At 42.8% G+C, this 27,650-nt stretch overlaps 1 protein-coding gene across 4 annotated transcripts in view; it reads left to right on the top strand.

Annotated features, from left to right (window-relative positions):
* Window positions 1-27,650, top strand: part of rabgap1l (RAB GTPase activating protein 1-like) — a 462,369-nt gene that overhangs the window by 305,399 nt on the left and 129,320 nt on the right. The window lies entirely within an intron of this gene.

The raw sequence follows: 27,650 nt of genomic DNA, 5'->3' as shown, positions 1-27,650 counted from the left end.
AAGCACCACGCACACTCAAGGACATGCTCCACATACACGCTCACACCACTTATCTCAGTCTCTCACTCATTCTCTCATTCACTCAGACACACACACACATGCACACACCCACAGACAATCACATGCACTGAGAGAAAATTTTCAGACTGGAGGCCAGTTACCAGCGGGGTACCACAAGGATCAGTGCTGGGTCCTCTGCTATTTGTGACTTTTATCAATGACTTGGAAGAGGGGGCTGAAGGGTGGGTTAGTAAATTTGCTGATGTCACCAAGGTTGGTGGAGTAATGGATGAGCTGGAGGGCTCTTGTAGGCTGCAAAGAGACATTGAAATGATGCAGAGCTGGGCAGAAAAGTGGCAGATGGAGTTTAACCCTGATAAGTGCGAGGTGATTCATTTTGGTAGGACAAACTTGAATGTTGATTACAGGGTCAACGGCAGGGTGCTGAGGAATGTGGAGGAACAGAGAGATCTTGGGGTTCATATCCACAGATCACTCAAGTGGATAGAGCTGTGAAGAAAGCTTATAGCATGTTAGTGTTTACTAACAAGGAGTTTGGGTTTAAGAGCTGTGGGGTAGTGCTGCAACTATACTGGACCTTGGTGAGACCACATTTGGAATATTGTGTTCAGTTCTGGTTGCCTCACTATAAGAAAGATGTGGAAGCATTGGAGAGAGTGCAGAGGAGATTTACCAGGATGCTTCCTGGGTTGGAGGGTAAGAACATAAGAAATAGGAGCAGGAGTAGGCCATCTAGCCCCTCGAGCCTGCCCCGCCATTCAATAAGATCATGGCTGATCTGAAAGTGGTTCAGTTCCACTTACTCGCCTGCCCCCCATAATCCTTAATTCCCTTATTGATCAGAAATCTATCTACCTGTGGCTTAAACATATTCAATGAGTTAGCCTCCACTGCTTAAATGGGCAGACAATTCCAGAGATTCACTACCCTCTAAGAGAAGTCGTCCCTCCTCAACTCTGTTTTAAACTGACTCCCCCTTATTTTGAGGCTGTGCCCTCTAGTTCTTGTTTCCTTTCTAAGTGGAAAGAATCTCTCTTCCTCTACCCTATCCAGCTCCTTCATTATCTTATGTGTCTCTATAAGGTCACCCCTCAGCCTTCTAAACTGCAACGAGTACAGGGCCAATCTACTTAATCTCTCCTCATAAACTAACCCCCTCATCTCCAGTATCAACCTGGTGAACCTTCTCTGTACTCCCTCCAAGGCCAATATATGCTTTCTCAAATAAGGGGACCAGAATTGCACACAGTACTCTAGTTGTGGCCTCACCAGTACTTGTACGATTGCAGCAAGACCCCCCTGCTTTTATACTCCATCCCCCTCGCGGTAAAGGCCAACATTCCATTTGCCTTCTTGATCACCTGCTGCACCTGCAAACTGAGTTTTTGTGATTCATGCACAAGGACCCCCAGGTCCCTCTGCACAGTAGCATGTTGTATTTTATCACCATTTAAATAATAGTCCATTTTACTATTATTCCTTCCAAAGCGGATAACCTCACACTTGCCAACGTTATACTCCATCTGCCAGATCCTTGTCCACTCACTCAGCTTATCCAAATCTCTCTGCAGACTTTCTGCTCCTCCACACAATTTGCTTTCCCACTCATCTTTGTGACATCAGCAAACTTTGGTACCTTACACTCGGTCCCCTCCTCCAGATCACCTATGTATATGGTGAACAGTTGAGGCCCCAGCACTGATCCCTGCGGCATACCACTAGTCACCAACTGCCAACCAGAAAAGCACCCATTTATTCCAAATCTCTGCTTCCTGTTAAATCGCCAATCCTCAATCCACGCTAACACTTTACCCCCAACTCCCTGTACCTTAATCTTCTGCAGCAACCTTTTGTGAGGCACGTTATCGAACACCTTCTGGAAATCTAAAAACACCACATCTACCGGTTCCCCTCTGTCAACCGTACTCATTACATCTTCATAAAAATCCAGTAAATTCGTCAAACATGACTTTCCCTTCATGAATCCATGCTGTGTCTGCTTGATCGAACCATTCTTTTCCAGAATGGAAATGTCTTATGAGGAAAGGTTGAGGGAGCTGAGGCTTTTCTCTTTAGAGTGGAGGAGGATGAGAGGTTTATAAGATGATGAGGGGGATAGATAGAGTGGATGTGCAGAGACTATTTCCTTGGATGCATGTAGCTGTTACTAGGGGTCATAACTATATGGTTACACACACACTCATACCCATACCCACACACTCACTCATACCCACACAGACAGACACACTCATATCCACACAAACACACCCACACTCATTCCCAGACAGACAGACGCACACTCTTACCCACACAGACACACTCTCAGTCATACTCAAACAGACACACTCACACTCATGCCCACACAGACACACTCACGCATTTACCCAAACAGATACTCTTACACTCATACCCACACAGACATATTCACACTCGCATCCACACGGACACACCCACACTCATACCACACCCACACTCATACCACACAGACACACACAATCACATCCACACGGACACACCCACACTCATACCACACAGACATACACAATCACATCCACATGGACACACCCACACCCATTCCCACACAGACATACTCATACCCAGACAGATACATGCTGTTACCCACACAGACACACTCATACCCACTTAGAGACACTCACACCCATATTCCCACAGACACACACACACAAAAGCACACCATTGCCCACACAGACACACCCACACTCATACCCACACAGACACACTCACACTCATACCCACACTGACACACTCACACTCATACCCACACTGACACACTCACACTCATACCCACACTGACACACTCACACTCATACCCACACAGACACACTCACACTCATACCCACACAGACACACTTGCACTGACACCCACACAGACACACTCATATCCACACAGAAACACTCATACCCACAGACTCACACTCAAAATCACACTGACACACTCTCAGTCATAACCAAACAGACACGCTCACACTCATACCTACACAGACACAATCACACTCATACCTATACGTCCACACTCATATCCACACACATCCATGCACATCCACACTCATACCCACTCATACACACTCATACCATTGTCACACACATACCACACAGACACATTAACACTCATACACCACACAGACACACTCACATACATACTCATACCCAGACAGGTACACTGACACTCAAACCCACACAGACACACACTCGCACTCAACACAGACACATTCACACTCATACTCCCATAGATACACTCACGCTTGTACTCAGACAGACACACTCACATTCATACCCACACAGACACATTAACACTCATACCCACACACTCATACCCTCACAGGTGCACCCATACCCACACAAACACAATCATACCCACACACTCATACTCACACAGACACACACACTCATACCCAAACTGACACGCTCACACTTATACGCACTCATACCCACACACACACACACTCATACCCACACACACACACACTCATACCCACACACACACACACTCATACCCACACACACACTCATACCCACATTCATTCCCACACAGACACACCCACAGTCATTCCCACACAGACAGACTCAGATCCATGCACTCGCACTCACACCCACACTCATACCCACACAGACAGACTCAGATCCACGCACTCGCACTCACACCTACACTGACACGCTCACACTCATACCTACACAGACACACTCATACCTACACAGACACAATCACACTCATACCTATACATATACACACACTCACACAGACACACTCTCACTCATACTCACACAGACATACTCACACAGACACACCCACACTCATTACCACACAGACACGCTCATACCCACACACGCCCACGCTCACACCCACACACAGACACGCCCACGCTCACACCCACACACAGACACGCCCACGCTCACACCCACACACAGACACGCCCACGCTCACACCCACACACAGACACGCCCACGCTCACACCCACACACAGACACGCCCACGCTCACACCCACACACAGACACGCTCACACCCACACACAGACACGCCCACGCTCACACCCACACACAGACACGCCCACGCTCACACCCACGCTCACACATGAGTGTGGCACAGTGGTTAGCACTGCCGCCTCTTAGCACCAGGAACCTGGTTTGGGTTCCAGCCTTGGCTGACTGTCTGTGTGGAATTTGCACATTTTCCTTATGTCTGTATGGGTTTCCTCCAAGTGCTCTGGCTTCCTCCCACAGTCCAAAGACGTGCAGATGAGGTGGATTAGTCTGCTGAATCGCCCCTTAGTATTCAAAGATGTATAAGTTAATTGGATTTTGCCTAGGAAATGTGCACGGCTATGGGATAGAATGGAGGGAGGATTTTTCAGAGAGTCAGTACAGACTTGATGGGCCAAATGACTTTGTTCTGCAATGTAGGGATTTAATGGATAAACATACACTTATACAGAAACACACACATAGGCACTTACACATAAAAACGCACACACTAGGGTGGCATGGAGGCACAGTGGTTAGCAGTGCTGCCTCACAGCGCCAGGGACCCAGGTTCAATTCCTGGCTTGGGTCACTGTCTGTGCGGAGTCTGCAAGTTCTCCCCATGTCTGCGTGGATTTTCACCAGGTGCTCTGGTTTTCTCCCACAGGCCGAAAGACATGCTGGTTATGTGCATTGGCCATGCTAAATTCTCCCTCAGTGTACCCGAACTAGGGGATTTTCACAGTAACTTCGTTGCAGTGTTAATGTAAGCCTACTTGTGACATTAATAAATAAAACAAAACACGTGCACACTCATTCAGAAACTCATATATAAACACACACACACACTCATGCAGAAACACTCACTCACTCGTAATAAACAGATGCGTATTCACAGATAAATACATGCGCAGTCGTACATAAATACACAAACACATTCGTACATAATCACACACTCATAGAAGAAACACTGATACGCATACACGCACGCATAAGCTCTCACTAATAAACACAGACTCATGGAGAAACACACACACTTTCATACATAAACATCTGCCCCTCTATAAACACAGACACGCACTTGTACATAAAACTACACACGCTCATACATAAAAACACACATACTTATACATAAACACACACTCATGGAGAAACACAGACACACTCATACATAAACATACTCTCTTACAAGGAAGGAAGCTTCATCAGAACAGCGATATCAGAGAAACTGGCAGAATGGATTGGAGTCCTTAAATAAAGTAGGTTGTGAGGAAGTGTAGGTAACTTTTGGCAGTCGATGATCTTGTAATGAATATTAGTAGATAGTGTCTTTCCAGAAATGGAGACAGAGAAGTCAAGGAAGGGAAGGGAGCTTTGGAGATAGACTATATGAATGTGAGGGAAAGGTAGAAACTGGAAGCATAGTTGAAGAAGTTTTCTACTTCTGAGAAATTGTTGAAATGACATAATGTGTCAAAAGAGTGATGGATGGAGGAGTGAAGAGATTGGACAAGGGGAGACAAAATAATGTCAAGGTAAGAATAAATGAGATCAGTGTTGCATAAAGTTAAATCTCACAGGATCCAGAGTGAGGCATCTAAATTGGCTTCTTGACAGAAGCCAGAAGGTGGTTGTAGAGAGTTGTTTTCCAAACTGGAGACCTGTGACCAGCAGTGTGCCTCAGGGATCAGTGCTGGGCCCACTGTTATTTGTCATTTATATGAATGATTTGGATAAGAATATAGGGGGCATGGTTAGTAAGTTTGCAGATGACACCAAGATTGGTGGCATGGTGGGCAGTGAGGAAGGTTATCTCCAATTGCAGCGGGTTCTTGATCAATTGGGCCAGTGGGCTGACAAAGTGGCAGATGGAGTTTAATTTAGACAAATGAGAGGTACAGGGCAGGACTTGCTCAGTTAATGGTAGAGCATTGGGGAGAGTTACAGAACAAAGAGATCTAGGGGTACATCTTCATAACTCCTTGAAAGTGGAGTCACAGGTGAACAGAGTGATGAAAAAGGCATTCGGCATGCTTGGTTTTATCAGTCAGAACATTGAATACAGGAGTTGGGACATCTTGTAAAGTTGTACAAGACATTGGTAAGGCCACACTTGGAATACTGTGTGCAATTTTGGTCACCCTATTATAGAAAGGATATTATTAAACTAGAAAAGTGCAGAAAAGATTTATTTGGATGCTTCCCGGACTTGATGGATTGAGTTATAAGGAGAGGCTGAATTGACTGGGACTTTTTTCTCTGGAGCATAGGAGGCTGAAGGGTGACCATATAGAGGTTTATAAAATAATGAGGGGCAGAGACAAGTTAGATAGTCAATATCTTTTCCCAAAGGTAGGGGAGTCTAAAACTAGAAGGCATAGGTTTAAGGTGAGAGGGGAGAGACACACAAGTGTCCAGAGGGGCAATTTTTTCACTCAGAGGGTGGTGAGTGTCTGGAACAAGCTGCTAGAGTTAGTAGTAGAGGTGAGTACAATTTTATCTTTTAAAAAGCATTTCGATAGTTACATGGGTACGATGGGTATAGAGGGGCATGGGCCAAATGCAGGCAATTGGGATTAGTTTAGGGGTTTAAAAAAAGAGGGCAGCATGGACAATTAGGGCCGAAGGGCCTGTTTCTATGCTGTAAACCGCTATGACAGTGATGCAGGAACAGGCTGAAGCAATGGGTCAACCACAACAGTCCTGTTGGTGGATTTTGGGAAGGAAACTTTCAACAGCAATTAAGCCATGACATGGATGGCGTTGGCAGCCATGTGATTGTAATCTAGTGCGAGAGACAAGCTCCTGGCTGAAAATATTGGACCTATCATAGTATAATAATCTCATGCAAAATATTGACTGAATAGCTGTGAGACCAGTAGGACTTTTGTCTGCAGTTTAAGCAGATCACATGGATTTAGAAATCAGCTGTAAGGCTCAGATTTTCAATCAGGAGCCAACCATAATTCCAGTCACTCACTCCAAATCTCCTTACAGCCCCAATATAGGCAACAGTTGGGGATCAAATAGACAGAAGATGAGAAAGGCTCTTCAGTGCAGTTTAAAGTCTGTTTATTAGTGTCACATTTTCTAATCGAGAAAGGGTTACAACTACAAAACAGACAGAAAATAAGGATGGAGCAGATGAATCTCTCTTAAAAGTACACTGTAACTGATAGCACACACAGTAACTATGCGACTGATGTTTGTGTTACCCATAACTAAAGCTGTAGTTTGTCTCAGCATATGATTGGGTGATTAAATTATAAGCAGAGATTACATGGACTAGTCTTGCCTTCATTTGAGTATAGAAAATTAGGGTGTTCCAACGAGAAGTTTAAGATGATTAAATGGTTTTATAGATTAAGGAAAAATATTTTCTCTGGTGTAGAGTCTAGGCCAAAAATACAGAACCTCCATTTTTTTCACTGAAAGGTCAGTGGAAATCTGGAATCTTCTACAAAAAGTTGCTGGTGCTTATTAATAATTAAAATTCAAAGATGAAATTAAACTTTTTTTGGCATAAGGTTACCAAGGGATATGGAGCTATTGTGGGTATTGATGTCCTCCACATTCACCGATCAAATCTAATGGAATGGTGGAGGGGCTGAATGGCCTCCTGTTCCTGATACTCAGTAGACGTGGGAGAACTGATTTACTCTTCTTCACAATAGATTCTTTCATGTGCCTAAGGATAGAGAGAAATTTCCCATCCTGCCTATCTGGGAAATGATTGGTGTATAAAGCATTGAAAAATGAGGGAGGAAAGAAAAAAAATTAAAAATTTGAACAATCCCATCTAAAGCGGGTCAGTTCCTTGAAGAGCTTTTTCAGTCAGAATGTGAAGTTAGTTTTCACCAGACATTTTTCAGCCGACCCAGGAGGTGCTCAACTTCCTTCCACTGAACTGGGATTTTATGATCTGTATAGTTGGCCAGTGCTTGAAAGTACACTGGCGCCTTGAGATTGTTCCATGGTCTGTTCCTTGCCAGGATGAGTACTGCTGGAGCCAGCCACTACAAGCAGCAGCTGAGATGAGTGGGATTGAAGCTGACCACACTCGAACCTGGAGCTGACCAACTTCAAATCAAGTTAAATATATATTTATTGCCACAATTCAGTTGGAACATTTCATGAGTCTTTGCCGGAAAACCATTAATGTTACCTTTACCAACCCTGGGTATTCTTCTGCCCATCACTGTAACTTAAGCTGACACTCCAGTATGTTACTCAGTGAATCATTTGAGACATTAAGCCGAGGCCCCAGCTGTCTTCTCAGGCGGGTATAAAATATCTTGTGGCACTATCAGGAAGAAATGTAGTGGAGGTATTCACTGTGAATTGACCGAAGTTTATCTCAAAATTGTTTATTTTTCTCTGTTCTTTCATGAGGTGTGAGCATCACTGACAAAGTCAGCATTTTATTTCCCATCCCAAATTGCGCTTGAGAAGATGGTGGTGAACTGCCTTCTTGAACTGCTGCAGTTCATGTAGTGTAGGTACAGCCACAGTGCTGTTATGAAGGGAGTTCCAGGATTCTAACCCAGCCACACTGAAGGTATGGTGATACAGTTCCAACTATGATGCTCCTTCAAACTTACTCCTTTTATCATCTGCTGTATTATTTCCCTATGTGGCTCAATATCAAATTTGGTCAGCTGATGTTCCAGGGAGGTCTTGGTTTGTTCTCCTACATTAAAGGTGCTATTTTTTTTATAATAAAAGTTCCTTTTATTCTTTCATGCAAAGTTGAATCATCGTGGCTAAAATTTGTAATAATAACGGTAATAATATTTGCAATAATAACAAATGACAATGCTCTTAGACTTGCCCTGGTCCGTTTAATGACAACAATATTGCTGTCAGCAGAAAATGGAAATGGCACTGCACATTCTGCAGGATATCTGAGACTTGAATTTGTGCTAAACCAATTGGACTGAAGGATTGTAAAGGCAGTGTAAGTTGGAGTCAGTGAGTCCTATGTCAGAACAAGCGAGATTATACATTTGCAGTAGTTAATTTTCGGTGCCCCAGATGTTGGCTGGCAATAGTGGACACACATTGCATCATTAAAAGGTTAAGTAAACATGCATTGGCTTGGTTTCATGTTATGTGGTGAATTTAGTTTGTATCTCCCACACAAATGCAGGAATTTCACACCTTTCAAAGGTGAGGTAGCCCGCAGGTGGAATGGTCCTCTGCCACAGCAGCTTTCTGATTCCTGTATTTAATCGCACATTTGCCGTCACCAGAAACTGTTGTGGCATTTCCACATAAATAAAGGCAAGATCTATTCGCTTTGCCATTATGTTGGCAGCGAATTATGGGCCATCATGTGTCACATGCTACTTGGTTGGTAGCAAAAGTCTCTGGGTACTTCATGCCCAGAGCAGAAAATCAATACTGACATTTCAGTGCAGTACTGGGGGAGGACAGCACTGCAAGCCATGTCCTTTTTTGGATGAGCTGTTCAACCAAGGTACTACCTACCCATTCAAGTGGATTAAGTAGATACCATTGCATTATAGAATCTTAATTAGAAATTGTTAAAGCACTAAAAGAGGTCATTTGGTCTGTTCTGTCTGTGCCAGTTCTCCGAATGTGTAGTGCACCTGGTGTCACTGCCCAATCTTCTCACCTAGCTGTGCATGTTTTTCCTTTTCAGATAATCCAATTCCCTCTTGAATGACTTGATTGAGTCCATTTAGAATTGAGAAAAGGAGATTTTTTTTTCCACCCAGAGAGTGGCGAGCTGGTGGAATTCCCTACCACAGAAAGCAGCTGAAGCCAAAATATTGCATTTTTTCAGGAAGGAGTTTGATATAGCCATTGGGGCTAAAGGGTTCAAATGAGATGGGGGAAAGTGGGAACAGGTACCGAGTTGGATGATCAGCCATTATCAAAACGAATGGCAGAGCAGGCTCGAATGGCCCACACCTGCCCCTACTTTAAATGCTTATATAAATCTGTCTCCACCACGCTCTCCAGTTGTTCATTCCAAATCCTAAACACTGTGTGAAAAGGTTTCTCCTCGTGTCGCCAATGCTTTTTTGTCAATTACCTTAAATCTGTGTCCTCATTCTCAATCCTTCCACTTATGGGAACAATATTTGTCCAGACCCCTCCTGATTTTGAAAACATCCATCAAATCTCCTCACAACCTTCTCTTCTCCAAGGAAAACAATCTCAACTTCTCCACCTATCTATATGACCCTGAAACCTTTCTCGTGAATTCTTTGTGCTCCTTTGTTAATTCCTTCATGTCTTCCTGAAGTGCAGAACTGGACACAAGATATTCAGGAAAGGTAGGAATGGAAGAAAAATAGGAGAGGTGGCTGTATTGATAAAGGAGAACATTGCTGTGCTGGAAATTGAGGATGTTTCAGATGGGTCAAGAACAGAATCTATTTGCCTGGAATTAAAGAATAACAAAAGTGCAATTACATGTCTTAGTGCAGTATCGAGGCCACCAACTAGGGGAAGGAAGTAGAGAATCAAATTTGCAAAGAAATTACAGAGAAGTGCAAAGATTTTAGAGTGGTTATAATGGGAAACTTTAATTATCCAAATGTAGACTGGGATAGTGTTAGTGTGGCAAGCAGAGATAGACGGACAATTCTGAATGTGTGTTCAGGAGAATTTTCTACAGCAGTGTGTTTCCAGTCTAATTGAAAAGAAGGCGTTGCCAGACCTGATTCTTAGAAATGAGATAGACTAATTGTCAGTCGGGGACCATTTAGGGAATAGTGATCGTTGTATCAGATGATGCAAAGATATGTAGAGGGATAGGTAGTATTGAAGAAGCAGGGGGGTTGCAAGACTTGGACAGGTTGGGCAAAGAAATAGCAGATGGAATACAGTGTGGAAAAGTGTGAGGTTATGTACTTTGGAAGGAGGAATGGAGGCATAGATTATTTTTCTAAATGGGGAAATGCTAAGGAAATCAGAAACACAAAGGGACTTGGGAGTCCTTGCTCAAGATTCTCTTAGAGTTAACATGCAGGTTCAGTCAGCAATTAGGAAGGCAAATCAGTGTTAGTATTCATGTGGTGAGGGCTAGAATACAAGAGCAGGAATGTACTTCTGAGGCTTTAGAACGCTGTGGTCAAATCCCATTTGGTGCATTGTGAGCAGTTTTGGGCCCCACATCTAAGGAAGGATGTGCTGGCCTTGGAAAGGGTCCAGAGGATATTCACAAGAATGATCACTGGAATGAAGAACTTGTGGTATGAGGAACAGTTGAGGACTCTGGGTCTCTACTCGTTGGAGTTTAAAAGAAAAAGAGGGGATATTACTGAAACTTACAGGATACTGCGAGGCCTGGATAGAGTGGACATGGATCGGTTGTTTCCACTAGTAGGAAAAAGATGAGAACCAGAGGGCACAACCCCAGGCTAAAGGGATGATCCTTTAAAACAGAAATGAAGAGGAATTTCTTCAGTCAGAGAGTGGTGGGTCTGTGGAACTCAATGCTGCAGAAGGCTATGGAGGCCAGGTTATTGAGTGTTTTAAAGAAAGAGATAAATAGGTTCTTGATTAACAAGCGGATCAGGGGTTGGGGGGGAGGCAGTAGAATGGGGATGAGAAAAATATCAGCCATGATTGGATGATGCGATGGGCTGAGTGGCCTAATTCTGCTCCTATGTCTTATGGTCTTATAAGGTTTAGGAAGACTATAGAAAAAGGACAAATAGCAGTCCAGAGTTACAATAATTAACTAGGAGAAAGCCAACTTCAAGGAGTAAGACTGGATCAAGAGCGAATAAATTGGAGTCAGAGGTTCGGAGAGAAAGGGTAGCTGAACAATCTTTAAAGAGATTGTTTGGGCACAGTCAAGCTATATTCCCTTGAAAGAGAAAGGGCAAACATATCCAGAGCTCCCTGGATGATGAGAGAGATAGTATTTAAGATAAATAAGAAAAACTATGCATTTGACAAGTGTTAGGAAGGCAATAGAATAGAGAACCAGGTTGAATTTAGGAGGTTGAGAGGGCAAGTGAAAAATCAAGTAAGAGAATTTTTTTTCAAGTATGAGAACAGACTGACAGCTAACATAGAAGGGTATCCCAAAGTATTCTCTTGGCATATAACTAGTAAAAGACTGGTAAAAGAAGTAGGGCTGATGAGGGATTAAAAAGGGGATTTATGCATGGAGGCTGGGAGCATGGCTGAGATATTCAGTGAATACTTTGCATCTGTCTTTACCAAGGAAGAAGCTGTTACCCAGGACATGATAGAAGAAGATGAAACTCAGGCACATGAAGGGTTCAAAATTGATAACCTATTGGGTAGGTTCTCGGTACTGAAAGTTGACAAGACATCGGGAGCAGATGAGATGCATCCTAGGATATTGAGGGAAGTGAGTGGAAATTGCAGAGCAACTGGCCATAATCTTCCAGTCTTCTCTGGACTCAGGGTGGCTTCAGAGAGCTGTGGAATTGCAAATGTTACATCCTTATTCAAAAAAGACTGTAAAAATAAGCCCTGCAACTAAGTTTACTTCAATGGCAGGTAATCATCTAGAAATAATAACATGAGACAAAATTAGTAGTCACCCGGACAAATGCAACTTAATTAAGGAAAAACAATATGGATTAGTTGTAGGAAATCATCTTTCTGGAGTTTTTTTGAAGAGGTAACAGAGAAGGTTGATGAAAACAATGCAGTTGATATGCATATGGACTTCCAAAACAGATTTATAAGTTATAGCTCATGGAATCAAAGGGACAGTAGTAACATGGAAATGCAGTTAGCTGAGTGAGGAAACAATGAACCTCACAAGTAAGGCTTATATTAAGACTGCAATGAAGTTACTATGAAATTTCCCCAGTCGCCACAGTCCAGCGCCTGTTTGGGTCAATGCACCTAACCAGCACATCTTTCAGAATGTGGGAAGAAACCGGACCACCCAGAGGAAACCCACGCAAACATGGGGAGAACGTGCAGACTCTGCACAGACAATGACCCCAAGCCGGGAATTGAACCCGGGTCCCTGGTGCTGTGAAGCAGCAGCGCTAACCATTGTGGCGGTTGAAGGATGGTTTATATTTCCCCAAGGGTCAGTGCTCTTCATGAAATATATTAATGACCTAGACGTTGGTGGACAGGGAACAATTTTTAAATTTGCGGATGATGTGGAAGTTGTCAGCTTTGTAAACTATGAGGAGGACAGCACAGAACTTCAAAAGGACGCAGACAAGTTTGTGGAATGGGTGGACAGGGGCTGGATTAGGTTCAATGTGGAGAAATATAAAGTGATTTATTTTGGTAGGAAGAAGATGGAGAGACAATATAAAACAAAGGTTACAATTCTGTAGTGGGTGCAGGAGCAGAGGGACCTGGGTATATCTGTGCATATAGATCACTGAAGGTAGCAGGACAGGTGGAGAACACTTAATAAAGCACACAATACCCTGAGCTTTATTAATAGGAAATAACCACAAAAGCAAGGAAGTTATGGTAAATTTATACAAAAAGGCGGGTTTGGCCACAACTTCACATTTCCGCATCATCAGTCTGATTTATAGTCTGATAATTTAACAGAAAGTTTAAGTTTATCATAAGTTTGTCAGTTTGATAACAGAAAGCAAAGAGTGGGGGTAAATGGGTGTTTTTCTGGTTGGTGATCAGTGATTAGTGGTGTGCATCAGGGATCAGTCATGGGACTGCAATTGTTCATGATTTACATAGATGATTTGGAGTTGGGGACCAAGTGTAGTGTGTCAGAATTCACAGATGATACTAAAATGGGTGGAAGAGCAAAGTGTGCAGAGGACGCTGAAAGTCTGCAAAGGGATATAGATAATCTAGTGAGTGGGCGAGGGTCTGGCAGATGGAGTGCAATGTTGGTAAATGTGAGATAAGAATAACAGCAAAATGGACAATTATTTAAATGGTGAAGAATTGCAGCATGCTGCTGTGCAGAGGGACCTGGATGTCTTTATACAGGAATCTCAAGGAGTTGGTTTGCAGGTGCAGCAGGTAATTAAGAAGGCAAATGGAATTTTGTCCATCATTGCTAGAGGGATGGAGTTTAAAACCAACAAGATTATGTTGCAGCTATATAAGGTGCTGGTGAGGCCACACCTGGAGTACTGTGTACAGTTGTGGTCTCCTTACTTGAGAAACGATATATTGGCACTGGAGGGGGTGCAGAAGAGATTCACTAGATTGATTCTGGAGTCGAGAGGTTTGGCTTATGAGGAGAGATTGAGTGGACTGGGGCTATACTCATTGGAATTCAGAAGAATGAGGGGAGATCTTATAGAAACATGTAAGATTATGAAGGGAATAGATAAGATAGAAGCAGGGAAGTTGTTTCCACTGATGGGTGAAACTAGAACTAGGGGGCATAGCTTCAAAATAAGGGGAAGCAGATTTAGGACAGAGTTGAGGAGGAACTTCTTCACACAAAGGGCTGAGAATCTGTGGAATTCCCTGCCCAGTGAAGCAGTTGAGGCTACCTTATTGAATGTTTTTAAGGCAAGGATAGATAAATGTTTGAACAGTAAAGGAATTAAGGGTTATGGTGAGTAGGCGTGGTCTGAGTCCACAAAAAGATCAGCCATGATCTTATTGAATGGTGGAGCAGACTTGAGGGACCAGATGGCCTACTCCTGCTCCTAGTTCTTATGTTCTTGTTATCACATTTGGTGCATTCACATTCATACATGATTTCAAAGAAGAAATGGGACTTAACCCTGGCATTCAGGTCAAAATTTATCAACATCACAAATCAGAGTATCTTATCAATATACTTTCATGTTTGTGAGATCTTGCTGTGTTCAATCTGACTGCTGTGATTCCTATATTACAACAGTGACTGCACTTTGAAAAGTACTTCATTGGCAGTAAAACATTTTGCAATGTCTAGTGGTCATGAATGGCTCTAAATAAATACAAGCCTTTTTTCACCATTTGAACTGGTGAATTCAAGACTAAGTGTAATTCTATCATAACTGGGACTATGCCATTTATCTGGAATGTGACATTGAAATTCATACCTTTCAGAGAGTTTAACATACCGCTAACCTGATGAGGTAATTTAATCTGCTTCATAGATTAGAACCACTTACTCAGATATACTTTGCCTGAATTATCAAGGTCACACAATCTGACAGTTTCAAATGAAGTGGCCTTATTCCCATTAGAGCCATTTCTTATAGCCCAGTATCCTGATCTCTGCCATCCTTCCTGATTATCTATCCTAGTTGTGGAGCACTGTGTGTTCAAGGAAATTCCTGAGGTCTGTTTGGAACTTTCTCTTGTGACTGTGAACCATATGCTGCTGCTTAGATCAGTCTGAAAGAATTGGCCTGGCATAGTTCCCATATTCTGCAGATATTTTCTATAACTCTTTTAGATCTCCTGTCAGACATTGTTTTTAACTCAGTAGAGCCTAGCTACATAATTCATCAACCCTTGCCTCAAAAAACTCAAGCAAGTTAAACAACTGTTTTTCTTTCATGAATCCACATTGGTCCAGTTGACTGGCCTGTGGTTGCTGGGTTTATCTTTACATTGTCTTTTGAACAAGTCTATCTAAGGAAGATTGGAAGATTATGGCCTTACCCTCCTCCTACATCACTTTTCTTGTGAGTGTTTCTGCGAAGACCCCTGAGTGTATCACTCGGATATTTCAGAGGGCAGTTATGAGTCAACCTCTTTGCTGTAGCTTTGGGGTCACATGTAGGCAGATCGGGTAAGGACAGCAGATGTCCTTCCCTAAAGGGCAGCACGGTGCAACAGTGGTTAGCATTGCTACCTCAGAGCCCCAGCACCCCAGGTTCAATTCCAGCCTCGGGTGACTGTGTGGAGTTTGCATATTCTCCCTGTGTCTGTGTTGGTTTCCTCCGGGTGCTCTGGTTTCCTCTCATAGTCCAAACATATGCAGGTTAGGTTGATTGACCATGCTAAATTGCCCCTTAGTGTCAGGGGGACTAGCAAGGATAGGTGCTGGTGGGATTGTTGTCAGTGCAGATTCGATGAGCCAAATGGTCTCTTTCTGCACTGTAGGGATTCTATGACTGTAGTGAACGAAATGGGTTTTTATAACAATTGGTGACAGTTTCATGATTTTAATTCCAGCTTTATTGTTTGCCATAGTGGGATTTGAACCCATGTCCCCAGTGCATTAGCCTGGGCTTCTGGATTACTAGTCTAGTGACATTACCAGTACACAACTATCTCATCCCATCTTATCTGATCCTGGTGACTTATCAATTTTAATTACTGCTAGCCTTTGTAAGCTTATCTTATAATATAAAGTTGGATTCTGCAGTATTAATCTCTCTCAATCTTTCCACGTCCTGATGGTGCATAGGTAAGACTTATGTCCGTTTCTATAACAAATTATTCCTGGAACAGGTCACCAGTCTGTCGTCCGGGTTTATAGCTTGAAGGACTTTGCATCACACCGAGCACAACCTCACTCACACACACACAAAACAAAGGGTACAATTTTAAAAGGCAGAGGGATCTGGATATAAATGTGTATAAATCATTGAAGGTGGCAGGACTGGTTGGGATAGTGGTTAATAAGGCGTAGGGGATCCTGGGTTTCATAAATATAGGCATAGAGCGCTAAAGCATGTGAGGAAATTTTATAAACCACTGGTTCAGCCTCAACTGGAGTATCATGTCCACTTCTGGACATTGTACTTTGGGAAGAATGTAAAAGCTTTAGGGAAGGTATAAAAGAAGATTTATAAGAATGATTCCCCATTAGAGACTTTAGGTATGAGGATAGATTGGGGTTGTTCTCCATGGAAAAATTTGATAGAGTTGTTCAAAATCATGTGCATTCTGGGCAGATTTTTTTATGGGATGTGGCATCTCTAGCTGGGCCAGCATTTATTGCCCATCCCTAACTGCCTTCCATTTCAAAAGGTATTTGAAAGGCAGCCACATTGTTGGAGTCACATGTAGGCCAGATCAAATAAGGATGGCAGATATCTTTCCCTAAAGGAGTTAAGTGAATCAGATGGGTATTTATGGCCATTGTTTCATGGCCAACATTAGACTTTTAGTTACATGTATTTTATTGAATTCAAATTTCACCATCTGCTGTCATGGGATTTGAACCTGGGTCCCCAGAGCATTATCCTGGGTCTCTGGATTGCTAATCCAGTGATAAACCATTATGCCACTGCCTCCCCAGGTATTTATAGATAAAAAGAAAGTGTTCCCATTGGTTGGAGGGTTGAGAGCCAGAGGACGCTGATTTAATGTGATTGGCAAAAGAACCAGAGGCACCATGAGGAAAAATGTTTTGACGCAGTCTTTTTGTTCTGGAATGTGCTGCCTGGGCGTGTGGTGATGGAAGATTCAATTGTGGCTTTCAAAATGTCTATGTGGAAAAGACAGGGGGGTGGAGCTAGCTGAGTTACTCTCAGAGAAAGCCAGATTATCCAAACAGCCACCTCCTGTTCTGTAAGCATTGTATGATTCTCCTTTGAATTTTACGGAGTTTAGTCTTGGGGCAATAATCAGAATGGAAGCAATAACATTTTCATTTATTTATTTGCTGTATCTTCTATTTAAATTCTAGCTGTTCAGTATTAAGAGGTGTTTAAGCTTGTTTACCTGATTCTTTTAACTATAGGCTGGTTTAAACTGGCGTTGAGTTAATTGAATAAATAGATGGTGTGGCTTTGCTATAAACAGGAGATGTGAGCGGCTGTCCTCTGATTGGCTGTGTGTTTCATCCTCTGGCTAACCAACTATTGTGTAAATGAATAAGTATCAGTGTGATCTGAGCAGCGAGCACCTTGGGAGTGTGAAAGTCTACAAGTGTGTGGAGTTTGTACTCACTGGGAAGTTCAGTTGGACATTTTTCTGTAATACCTGCTTGAAGTAAGTAACCTGTGTTTGGCTTTTCAAAGTTTAGAGAATTGATTGACTACAATTTGAATTGTAGGGCAGGGAATCCTGCTGATGTGGCTTGTTTATATATCTAACTCCATCATGAATTGTCAATGTATTCAGGACAGCACTGTTATTCTAAGTATCAGAAAATGTGAGTCTCCATAGCTATGCTCCTCTGTTTTCAGAGAGGATGAGGAGGTTCTATAACATGCTGAGAACAAGAGTAGGTGAGGCTATTCATGGGGACAGTATTGGGGATGGGAGTGGTGGGCATGAAGTCAGGAAGTTACCCAGGTTACTTGAGATAACCATTACATACTGGGCAGGAATGAGGTATCTTACAGTAACAACTCAAAGGCCTTGACCTGAACAACCTTTTGCACTGTAGAGATTTTATTCTGTAGGGATTTTATGCTTCTAAGAGCCCAAGACTGGGAATCATATGGAACATTGTCTATTTATTGTTAGGATGAATGGCATCATTAGACTAGCTGGATGCAAAGTGGAAGGGAAAATGTGCAAAAGATAGTTATTGTAGGAATTTGTTTTGTTCAATTGCCATTTCAGGGGCCAGTTAAGAGTAACTACATTGCTGTGGGTCTGGAATCAGATGTAGGCCAGACCAGGTAAGGACATTGGTGAGCCAGATAGGGTTTTTACGACAATGGTTTCATGGTCATGGACTTTTTAATTCCGGACTTTTTTTATTGAATTCAATTTTCACCGTATGCAGTGGTGGGATTTGAACCCAGGCCCCCAGAGAATTCCTCTAGGTCTCTGGATTTACTAGTCCAGTAACAATACTACTATGCCATTGCCTCCACAGGATTCAAGATGTTAACTCTACTTTCTCTCCTTCTGGGTGCTGCCACACCTACTGCGTTTTCCAACATTTCCTGTTCTGGTTTCAGATTTCAGCATCCACAGTATTTTGCTTATATTTTTGGAATAGAGTTGGTTAGAATTGACAGGGTTTGAGAAAAATAGGGAGATGATGTTTGACACGTGGGTCAAAGGCTTGAATGGGATATTGATAATTGTTTTGTTTTAAATCCCACGTATGAGAGCAATTCATGAATTTAAAGGACCATTAACAAAGATTTCACATGCCTGTGTGCTGATTGTAGCAGGGAAGGTTTGCAAATCATTTACCCCAGAGATCAGCACCCAGTTCACTTTGAGTTGCTACGTGCAACCTCATGCAAGAGTAAATAAACAATACATTTGTGCCAAATATTATCTCTGTTGCAATTTAGAGAGCTGTGCAAAGGGCTGTGGACACCCCTTGATAAAGAGTTAGCAATTTAAAATAATCGCTGCAAGAGTGGGAAATCTTTTTGGTCTTATTATTGCACAGAATGCTTCGCCACAGGGAATGGTGGAACTAGAGGACATTGTATCTTTAATGGATACGGGGGAAAATATTTGCAGCACAGGACAATACAGGACTTTGGTGTGGGAAGGATTAGTTTTGGATTTATCCAACAAAGAGTGAGCACATAGGATCTCCAATCATCTCCCAGGTGCCTCCATTTCCCAGCCTCAGTCTTGGCTTGTGGCTCAGATCTTTGACATTATCCATCAGTCTCACACATCTTCTCTGTCGCACCACCTCTGATGCCTCAGTGATTAGAGGGCGAGGTGCACTGTATCCACAGCTCTGTGCAGTTTAATCACCTCCCTCTTGTGTGCTTCCACATTCCATTACTGTTGATCGCTGCTCAGGGTTGTTTGGACATGTTCATCATCAGACCTAATGAGCCTGATTAATCTGTTTCAGCTACATTCTTCAGTGTTATTTTTGGAGGTGGCATGTTGCATGCTGCCCCCGCATGTACAGTATTTTACATTCCACCTTGTGAAAGTGGAAAGCAAGATGATGAAATTTAAGACCTTTCCCAACTCTGAACTGCCCCCTTTGATTCTCTTGATTTTTATATGCAGATTGGAAGTATCCGCCTAGTTTCTGAATCCAAGGCATTTCTACAAATTAAAGTCATGAATACTCCTATCACAAAGTTCTTGAGGCACACTGTGTGGTTTTCCCCTCTGCCTCGCCTCCTACCCCTACTCCATTTAGTCACATTGGTTTATATCTTCAACTAATTTCTTATCATTGTTGAGGTGTACCTGGAATCCCTACAGCTTTGACTTTAATTGCCTTTTAAAAGTTGAGTTCACCATGTTACGGGGTGGGGGGTTCCCACAACCCGCTTATGTGGTCGCTAGGTAGGATTTTTTTCGTCCTGAATTCATGCAGCCAAACCAGAGACACACAATGGCCAACATCTTATCCCCTGCTGCCATGGGAATTGTAGTAGGCAAGGGACAGAGCATTGGAAAGGCCCATTGAACTTTGGCAGGATTTCATGGTTTTGGGACAAGTGAGGCCATAAAATCCTGCCCCTTGTGTCTTAATCCTGATGAATCATTCCATCATTTTATCTACAATTGAAGAAGGACTAATGAGTCTACGGTTACCTATGTCAGTTGTGCCACCATGCTAATTTGTTCCCTGGACAAATAGTTTGGAAGCATTATCCCCATGTCTTCAACTCTTTGCTTCTCCAACTCCGTCCTCTTGTCCATTCCCCAGTCCTTTCACATCACCGTCATGTCATTAAGGCCTTAAGCACTAAATATCCACCCTTAGCCTCGCCACTTCTCTCTTTCTGAAATGTAGCTTAAAACCTAACTGTTTGATTCTGATTCCATGTCTTAGTGTCTCCTTAGAGTCATTGAGTCAAGGAGAAGTCCATTTGGTCTATCGACTCATATTGGAACTCTGTAGAACTGTCTAGTCAGTCCCAGTCCCCTGCTGAAATTGCATAATCCTAGTAAAACTCATCTATCCCTTCTCAAGGTTAGATCACATTAGATTAAGGGTAATTTATTAGCTTTTTGACTGGCTGATGGGCAGAAGACAGAGTCGGGGTAATTTTTTTTTTCTCTGGATGGCAGGAAATAACTAGAGTGCCACAGGGTTCTGTTTTTGGAGCCCAGTTATTTACAATCTATACTAATGAGTTGGATACAGGGACAGAAGGCTCTATAGCCAAATTTGCTATGACATAGAAATAGGCGGGACAGTAAGTAAGGTGCAATGAGGAAATAAGAGCCTTACAAGTAGGTTATGAGAGTGGGCCAAAATGTGACAGATGGAGTTTAACGTGGATAAGTGTGAGGTCATGCATTTTGATCGGAAAAATGGGAAGGCGACTTATTATCTAAATGGGGAGAGACTTCGGGGTGCCCCAGTGCAGAGGGATCTTGGCGTCTTCGTTCATGAGCCATAGAAAATTAGCATGCAGGTATAGCAGATAATAAAGAAAGCGAATGGAATGTTGGCATTTATAGCTAAAGGAATTGAATATAAAGGTAAGGAAAGTATTGTTGCAACTATACAAGACATTGGTGAGGCTGCATCTGGAGCATTGTGCACTGTTTTGGTGCCCTCTTTTGAAGAAAGATGCAGTGGCATTGGAGGCAGTTCAGAGGTGGTTCACTAGATTGATTCCAGAGATGAGGGGTTTGTCATATGAAGAGAGATTGAACTATTTAGGCCTGTACTGTCTGGAATTTAGAAGAATGAGGGAGATCAAATTGAGGTACGCAAGATGATAAAAGGTATGGATTAAGTAGTTGTGGAGCGGATGCTTCTGCTTGTGGAGCATTCTAGGAAGAGAGGTCATAGGCTTAGGATAAGAGGTAGCAAATTTAAAAGTGTTGAGGAAAAACTACTTCTTACAAAGGGTTGTGAATCTTTGAATTCGCTACCCCAAAATGCAATGGATGCTTGGTCAGTGAGTAAATTTAAGGAGGAGTTAGACAGATTTTTAATTGGTAATGGGTTGAAGGGTTTATGAAAAGAAGGGAGGAAAATGGGGATGAGGAGCATTTCAGCCATTATTGAATAGCAGTGAAGACCCAAGAGCCAAATTATCTAATTCTGCTTCTTCATCTCATGAACTAGGGATCCTTATATCTTCCTTCTAGTGACCATAATGGGATGCAATATTCCTGCTAAACAGCACTATGTCAGGAAGCATTTGACTGAGGATCAATTTTTTTCTGCAAGTGCTCCTGTAGGAAAAGAATGGGGTCCATGAAACTGTACCCCAGTGAGAGTCAGCACCTTCAGCAGAGGAGGGGAAAACACTAAAAGAAGCTAAGGAACCTGGTTCTGTATTGGTGACAGTAATACAATTAATAGTGTACCTGCACCAAGCAACCTAGTTTTTTTCAACCTCTGCTCTCACTGACATTCCGACCAGTGCACTGGCTCTGCTATGCCTACCTTTTACTTGGTGATTCTATTTCTGGAAGCATGTTAATTAATAATAGAAAGCACAGGATCTGAAAGTGTGTTTGCTGTACTTCATAGAATTGAGATCAATAGTGTGACACCAACTAATATTATTTCAAGCAGTTTCGGAGGTCATGATTTAGTGAGAAAATTCAATCTGTCTAATGCAGTGGGCGCATGTCTCCCTCCAGTGGATTTCTTGGAAATGTTCTTTGCACCTGTGCAGTTCAATTTCTTGAACCTTCAGCAGTCAATCTGCTGATTCTGAGGTGGCAGTGTTACGCACTGAACCAAGGCTGACATCTAGTTTTTTAAAACATTTTTTTTAAAGTACAGAAGGAGGCCATTCACCAATTGGGTCTGTACTGATCACATCCCATCCAGGGCCTATTCCCGTAACCCTACACATGCACCCAGCTAATCCCCCTGATACTAGGGTCAATTTAGCATGGCTAATCAACCTAACCCGCACATCTTGAGCACCCAGAAGAACCCACAGAGACACGGGGAGAACGTGCAAACTCCACACAGTGACCCAAGCTGGGAATCGAACACGGGTCCCTGGCGCTGTGAGGCAGCTGTGATAGCCACCATGCTGCCCTAATGATGGAAGAGCTCATCAACAATTCTATCAAGTGGCACTTACTCAGCAATAATCAGCTCACTGACACTCAATTTAGGTTGTGTCAGGGTCACTTAGCTCCTGAGCTCATTAAAGCCTTGGTTCAAATGTGGAAAAAAGAACTGAGCTCCAGAGGTGAGGTGAGAGTGACTTCCCTTGACATCAAGGAGGTATTTGACGGAATGTGGAAACAAGGAGCACTATCCAAACTGGAGTCAGTGGGAATTGGGAAAAACTACACTGGTTGGAGTCATACCCAGCACAAGGCAAGGTGGTTGTCGGTCAATCATCTTAGTCCAGGACATCACTGCAGGTATTCCTCAGGGTAGTGTCCTAGGCCCACCCATCTTCAACTGATTCATCAGTGGCCATCCATCATGAGGTCAGAAGTTGCGATGTGTAGTTATCAGCAAACAAATGTTCAGCACCATTCACAACTCCTTTGATATTAAAGCAGTCTGTGTTGAAATCCAGAAAGGCCTGGGCCGATAAGTGGCAAGTAAAATTTGCACCACCCAAATGCAGGCAATGACAATCTCTTACAGGAGAGGTTTCTTGACATTCAATGGCATCGCACTATTTGTAACCACCATGACTTGCCTGGACTTGCAACATTCTCACCTACTGTCCTGTCTGCAGCCAATACACATCTCTTTAAGCTATGCTTAATGCTCTCTCCACTCATATTGTCTGCACCTTTAAGACTTGATTAGCTGTAAAGACTCACATTCTAATCAGTATTCTGTAAACTGTGTGTCCTTTATATGCCCTATTTGTGATCAGAACTCTCCACTCACCTGATGAAGGGGCAAACCGCGAAAGCAAAACTAAACCGGTTAGACTTTAACCTGGTGTTGTGAGACTTCTTACTGTGTTAACTCCCCGCCTGCACCCCCAACAGCACTGTGTACCTACACCACATGGACTACAATGGCTCAAAAAAGAAGCTCACCCCACCTTCTCAAGGGCAGTTAGAGATGGGCAGCAAATACTGATCTAGCCAGTGACATCCATGTCCTGCAAACAAATTTATAAAAAAAACATTGCTGCAAACTACCATGGGCTTCAACTGGGCACTGAAGTTCCCAACCGCAGCTTATTGTACTAAATAGAAACCACCTCCATTGGAATGATATTAAGTGCCAAGGTCAGCTGGTCCAACTGCCTAACTCAATGCAAACCCACTTTCTTTGCGTTTGAATTTGAAGAGTATGTGCTCTTTTGGTCATGTGTTTTAAATTCAATGGAAAGTGTGGGAGGGCATGCCTGGAGCAAAGCCAGGCATACCTAAAAATGATCTGTCAACCTGGTGAAGCTACAATACAGGACGACTTGCATGCCAGATATGGAAAGCAGCATGTGATAGACAAAGCTAATTGATTCCACAACCAATGGATCACATCTAAGCTCTGCAATCTTACCACATCCAGTTGTGAATGGTGGTGGGCAATTAAGCACTTTTGTCAGTCTTCAGCCAATTCAATACATTCCATGTGATATCAAGAAGCGGCTGAAGATTATGGGCCCTGACAACATTCCCGTAATAGATTGAAAACTTGTGCTCTATACTTGCAGCGCCCTGATTAGGAAAGATGTTATGACGTTGGAAAAAGGGAGTACCCTTGAGGAGACAAGATGGACTCATTCAGTTAGAAATGAGAGGCAAAAAGCAATTGCTACTGAGGATATTCTACCGATCTCCAAATAGTGAGAAAGGTAGTGGAACAAACCTGCAGGGAAATCAGATGTGTAAAAACAATAATTGTGACTGGGGACATGAATTACCAAAATATCGATTGGAATAGCGTTGGAGTCCAGTGGACCTGTGTCAGTGGGAAATATTTCAATAAGAGTGATCATTTGTACCAAAAGGTTTGGATTAGCAATGGTGACAAGCAAGGAGCAAAGTGAGTGGCATCCTACCATCAGAGAGATGATAGGAATACAGCCTCAGAACTTTGAAGTCAGATGAGAAAGCCCTCATAACATTTAGATGAGCACTCGAAACATAGCAGCCTACAAGGCTACAGACTAAGTGCTTTAAAATGGAATTTGAATAGATGGATGCTTGATGCTGCAGATGTGATGGATTGAAGGATCTCTTTCTATGCTGTAAAACTCTGACTGTGCACTTATTCTGATGGTTGAACTAGATGACTCTGGAAAGGCCATGTCTGTTTCACTGAAGTTGTCTCTAGCTGCTGATTGACACAGGATGATATCCATTCTCTCCTTTTTTCTACAGAGCTGGCTTTAGCTTTGGAGCTTCTGAAACCACATGGTGGTGTTGAACTCCTGCCCATAGCTGGCGTTTCTATTTGTATCAATTACCAACCAAAGTTTCCCATTTGTCATAGTTGATGTTGAGAGATTACATGTTCCTTTTCACAGCATCCTTTTGAATTGGAGCTTTGAGAGCTCTGCTGGTCTCTTGGCGTGGGCTGCCTTCCTGTATATTGCATCCTTCCGGATGCAGACATCTTCCATCCTGTGCGTCTGTCCAAGCCAGTAAAGCCTTCCCTGCTTGAATAGTGTTCACCTGCTTGGCATGTTTGCCCTAGAAAGGACTACATCACTGATTACTTTGTTTTTCCATGTGGTGCCAAGCATGCTGAAGACACTGAAGATGAAAATTATTGTGCCTTTATTCTGGGTAAGTTGCCCAGATTATGCTACCATCTAGCAATGTGATGCCATTTTTGACCTTTATAAATAAATATCTTGGCCCCGTCGATGGATTTGTTAATTAATCGAAGTTGTTGGCTGCCTTTCCAATGCGTCTGGAGCTGCTTTTCATGAGACAGGTTGTCTACCTGGTCCAAGGTAGACGTACCTTCTGACTGCTTTCAAGGGTGCGTCTGATCATCGGTGGACACACAACACCCTATGCCATTACTTCACTTCTCTTGACAAGGATGATGCGGGAAAGCATTACATAAGCATGCGACAGATGATCCTTGAATTCTTGGAACTGATCATCTATGTGGGCAACTATTTCAAGGAACAATCTAAAATGGAACGTCAAAATTGGAAGAAGGGTAACTTCATTCAGATGTGAGGGGATCTAGCCGGGGAAACCGAATCGGAGACTGACAGGAAAAACTATAATGGAAGAATGGGGTAATCTGTAAAGTAGAAATGTTTCAGCTGAGACATTCCAACAAGGGCTGAAGGTAGGGGAACCAAAGCTAGTCTCATTGGATGATAGTGATGTGACATGATGTGATTGGATGATAGTGATGTGTATTACGCGTGTCAGGTAATTCTTCAGCTGAGAACCAGGCCAAATATAATGGGTTGAGAAGGAAAGTAAGTCTGGCAAAGAGAGATCATGAGAATAGAATGGCAATAAAAATAAATGGACCCAAAAATCATCATCTGGCAGGTAAATAGTAAGCTGATAACATATGAGGGATGGCGTTCTATAGGGAGAAGGTTGTTGGAGGGAATGTGATGGATGTTATCTATGTGCATTTGTAAGAAAATGTTTGGCAAAGTACCACGTAAAAGGCTGATAAACATAATTGAGACTGGTTCAGGAGGAAGACCAGGGTCAGCATGGATTAAAAACTTGGTTTAAGGACAGAAGGCAGCGAGTTGTGATAAATGGTTATTTTTTCCATGAGCACAACACAATTCAGCCCATCAAGCCTGCTCTGCCATTCAGTACAATCATGGCTGATCTTGGGCTTCAACATTTTCCTGCCCACATCGCAGATTCCTTAAGAGACCAAAACTCTGTCTATCCCAACCTTAAATATATCCAACGATGGAGTATCCACAACTCTCTAGGGTAGAGAATTCCAAAGATTCTATTCTCAAGACCAAATTAAATAACTTCACACTTCTCCACATTATAGTCCACCTTCATCTTGTGGACCATCACTTAACCGATCTATATCTCTTTGTAGATTTTTTGCGTCTGCCCCACAATGTACCTTCCCACCTAGCTTGGTATCATCAGAAAATATACATACATTACTCATTATTTGCCAAGTAGGGTGGTAAGTGGCAGATGGAGTACAATACAGAGAAGTGTGAAGTAATGCATTTTGTAGAAGGGATAAGAAGAGGCAATGTAGACTGGCACAGCTCTAAATAACATGCAGGAACAGAGGGAGCTGGAAGCTCACAAGGATGAGTGCACACAGGTTTAAGATTTTGAGCAAGTGTTAGAGGGGGCAGGGGGAATGAGAACTTAGTAAGTGGTAATGATCAGGAACCCATTGTCTACAAGGGTGGTGGAAGTGGAAATGATGAATGATTTGAAATACAAATTAGATGGGCATTTTGAGGAAGTGAACTACAGGGATAGAGCTGGGGAGTAGGACTGACTAGTTTGGACTACAGAGAGATGATAGGCGACAGACTAAATGCCGTTCCCATCCTGATATCACCGTTCCCTCACTGTTGCTGGGTTTAAGTCCTGGAAAGTCTTGGAGAACGCTTACCCAAAGATCAGAAGTTGAAGCTTTCTCCAAGGCGGCCTTCACGACACATGACGACGCAGAGTCTCTGAGCAGAGACTGATAGCCAAGTTCGGCACATGTGAGGACTGCCTCAACCAGGATCTTGGGTTCATGTCATATTATCTGTAACCCCCATGACTTGCCAAATTTCACTAACTGCTCTGTCTAGAGACAATACCTGTGCTTATTGCTCTCTCCACTCACATTGTCTGTACCTTTAAGACTTGATTAGCTGTAAAATCTTGCATTCCAATCATTATTCTGTAAATTGAGTTTGTGTCTTTATATGCCCTGTTTGTGAACAGATCTCCCACTCACCTGACGAAGGAGCAGCGCTCTGAAAGCTAGTGGCGTTTGCTACCAAATAAACCTGTTGGACTTTAATCT

Source organism: Carcharhinus amblyrhynchos, chromosome 9 (genome assembly GCF_965287045.1).
Source record: "Carcharhinus amblyrhynchos chromosome 9, sCarAmb.v2.hapA, whole genome shotgun sequence".
Taxonomy (NCBI): Eukaryota; Metazoa; Chordata; class Chondrichthyes; order Carcharhiniformes; family Carcharhinidae; genus Carcharhinus; species Carcharhinus amblyrhynchos.
Note: the sequence above shows the minus strand (reverse complement) of the source record. Positions and strands in the feature narration are given on the sequence as shown.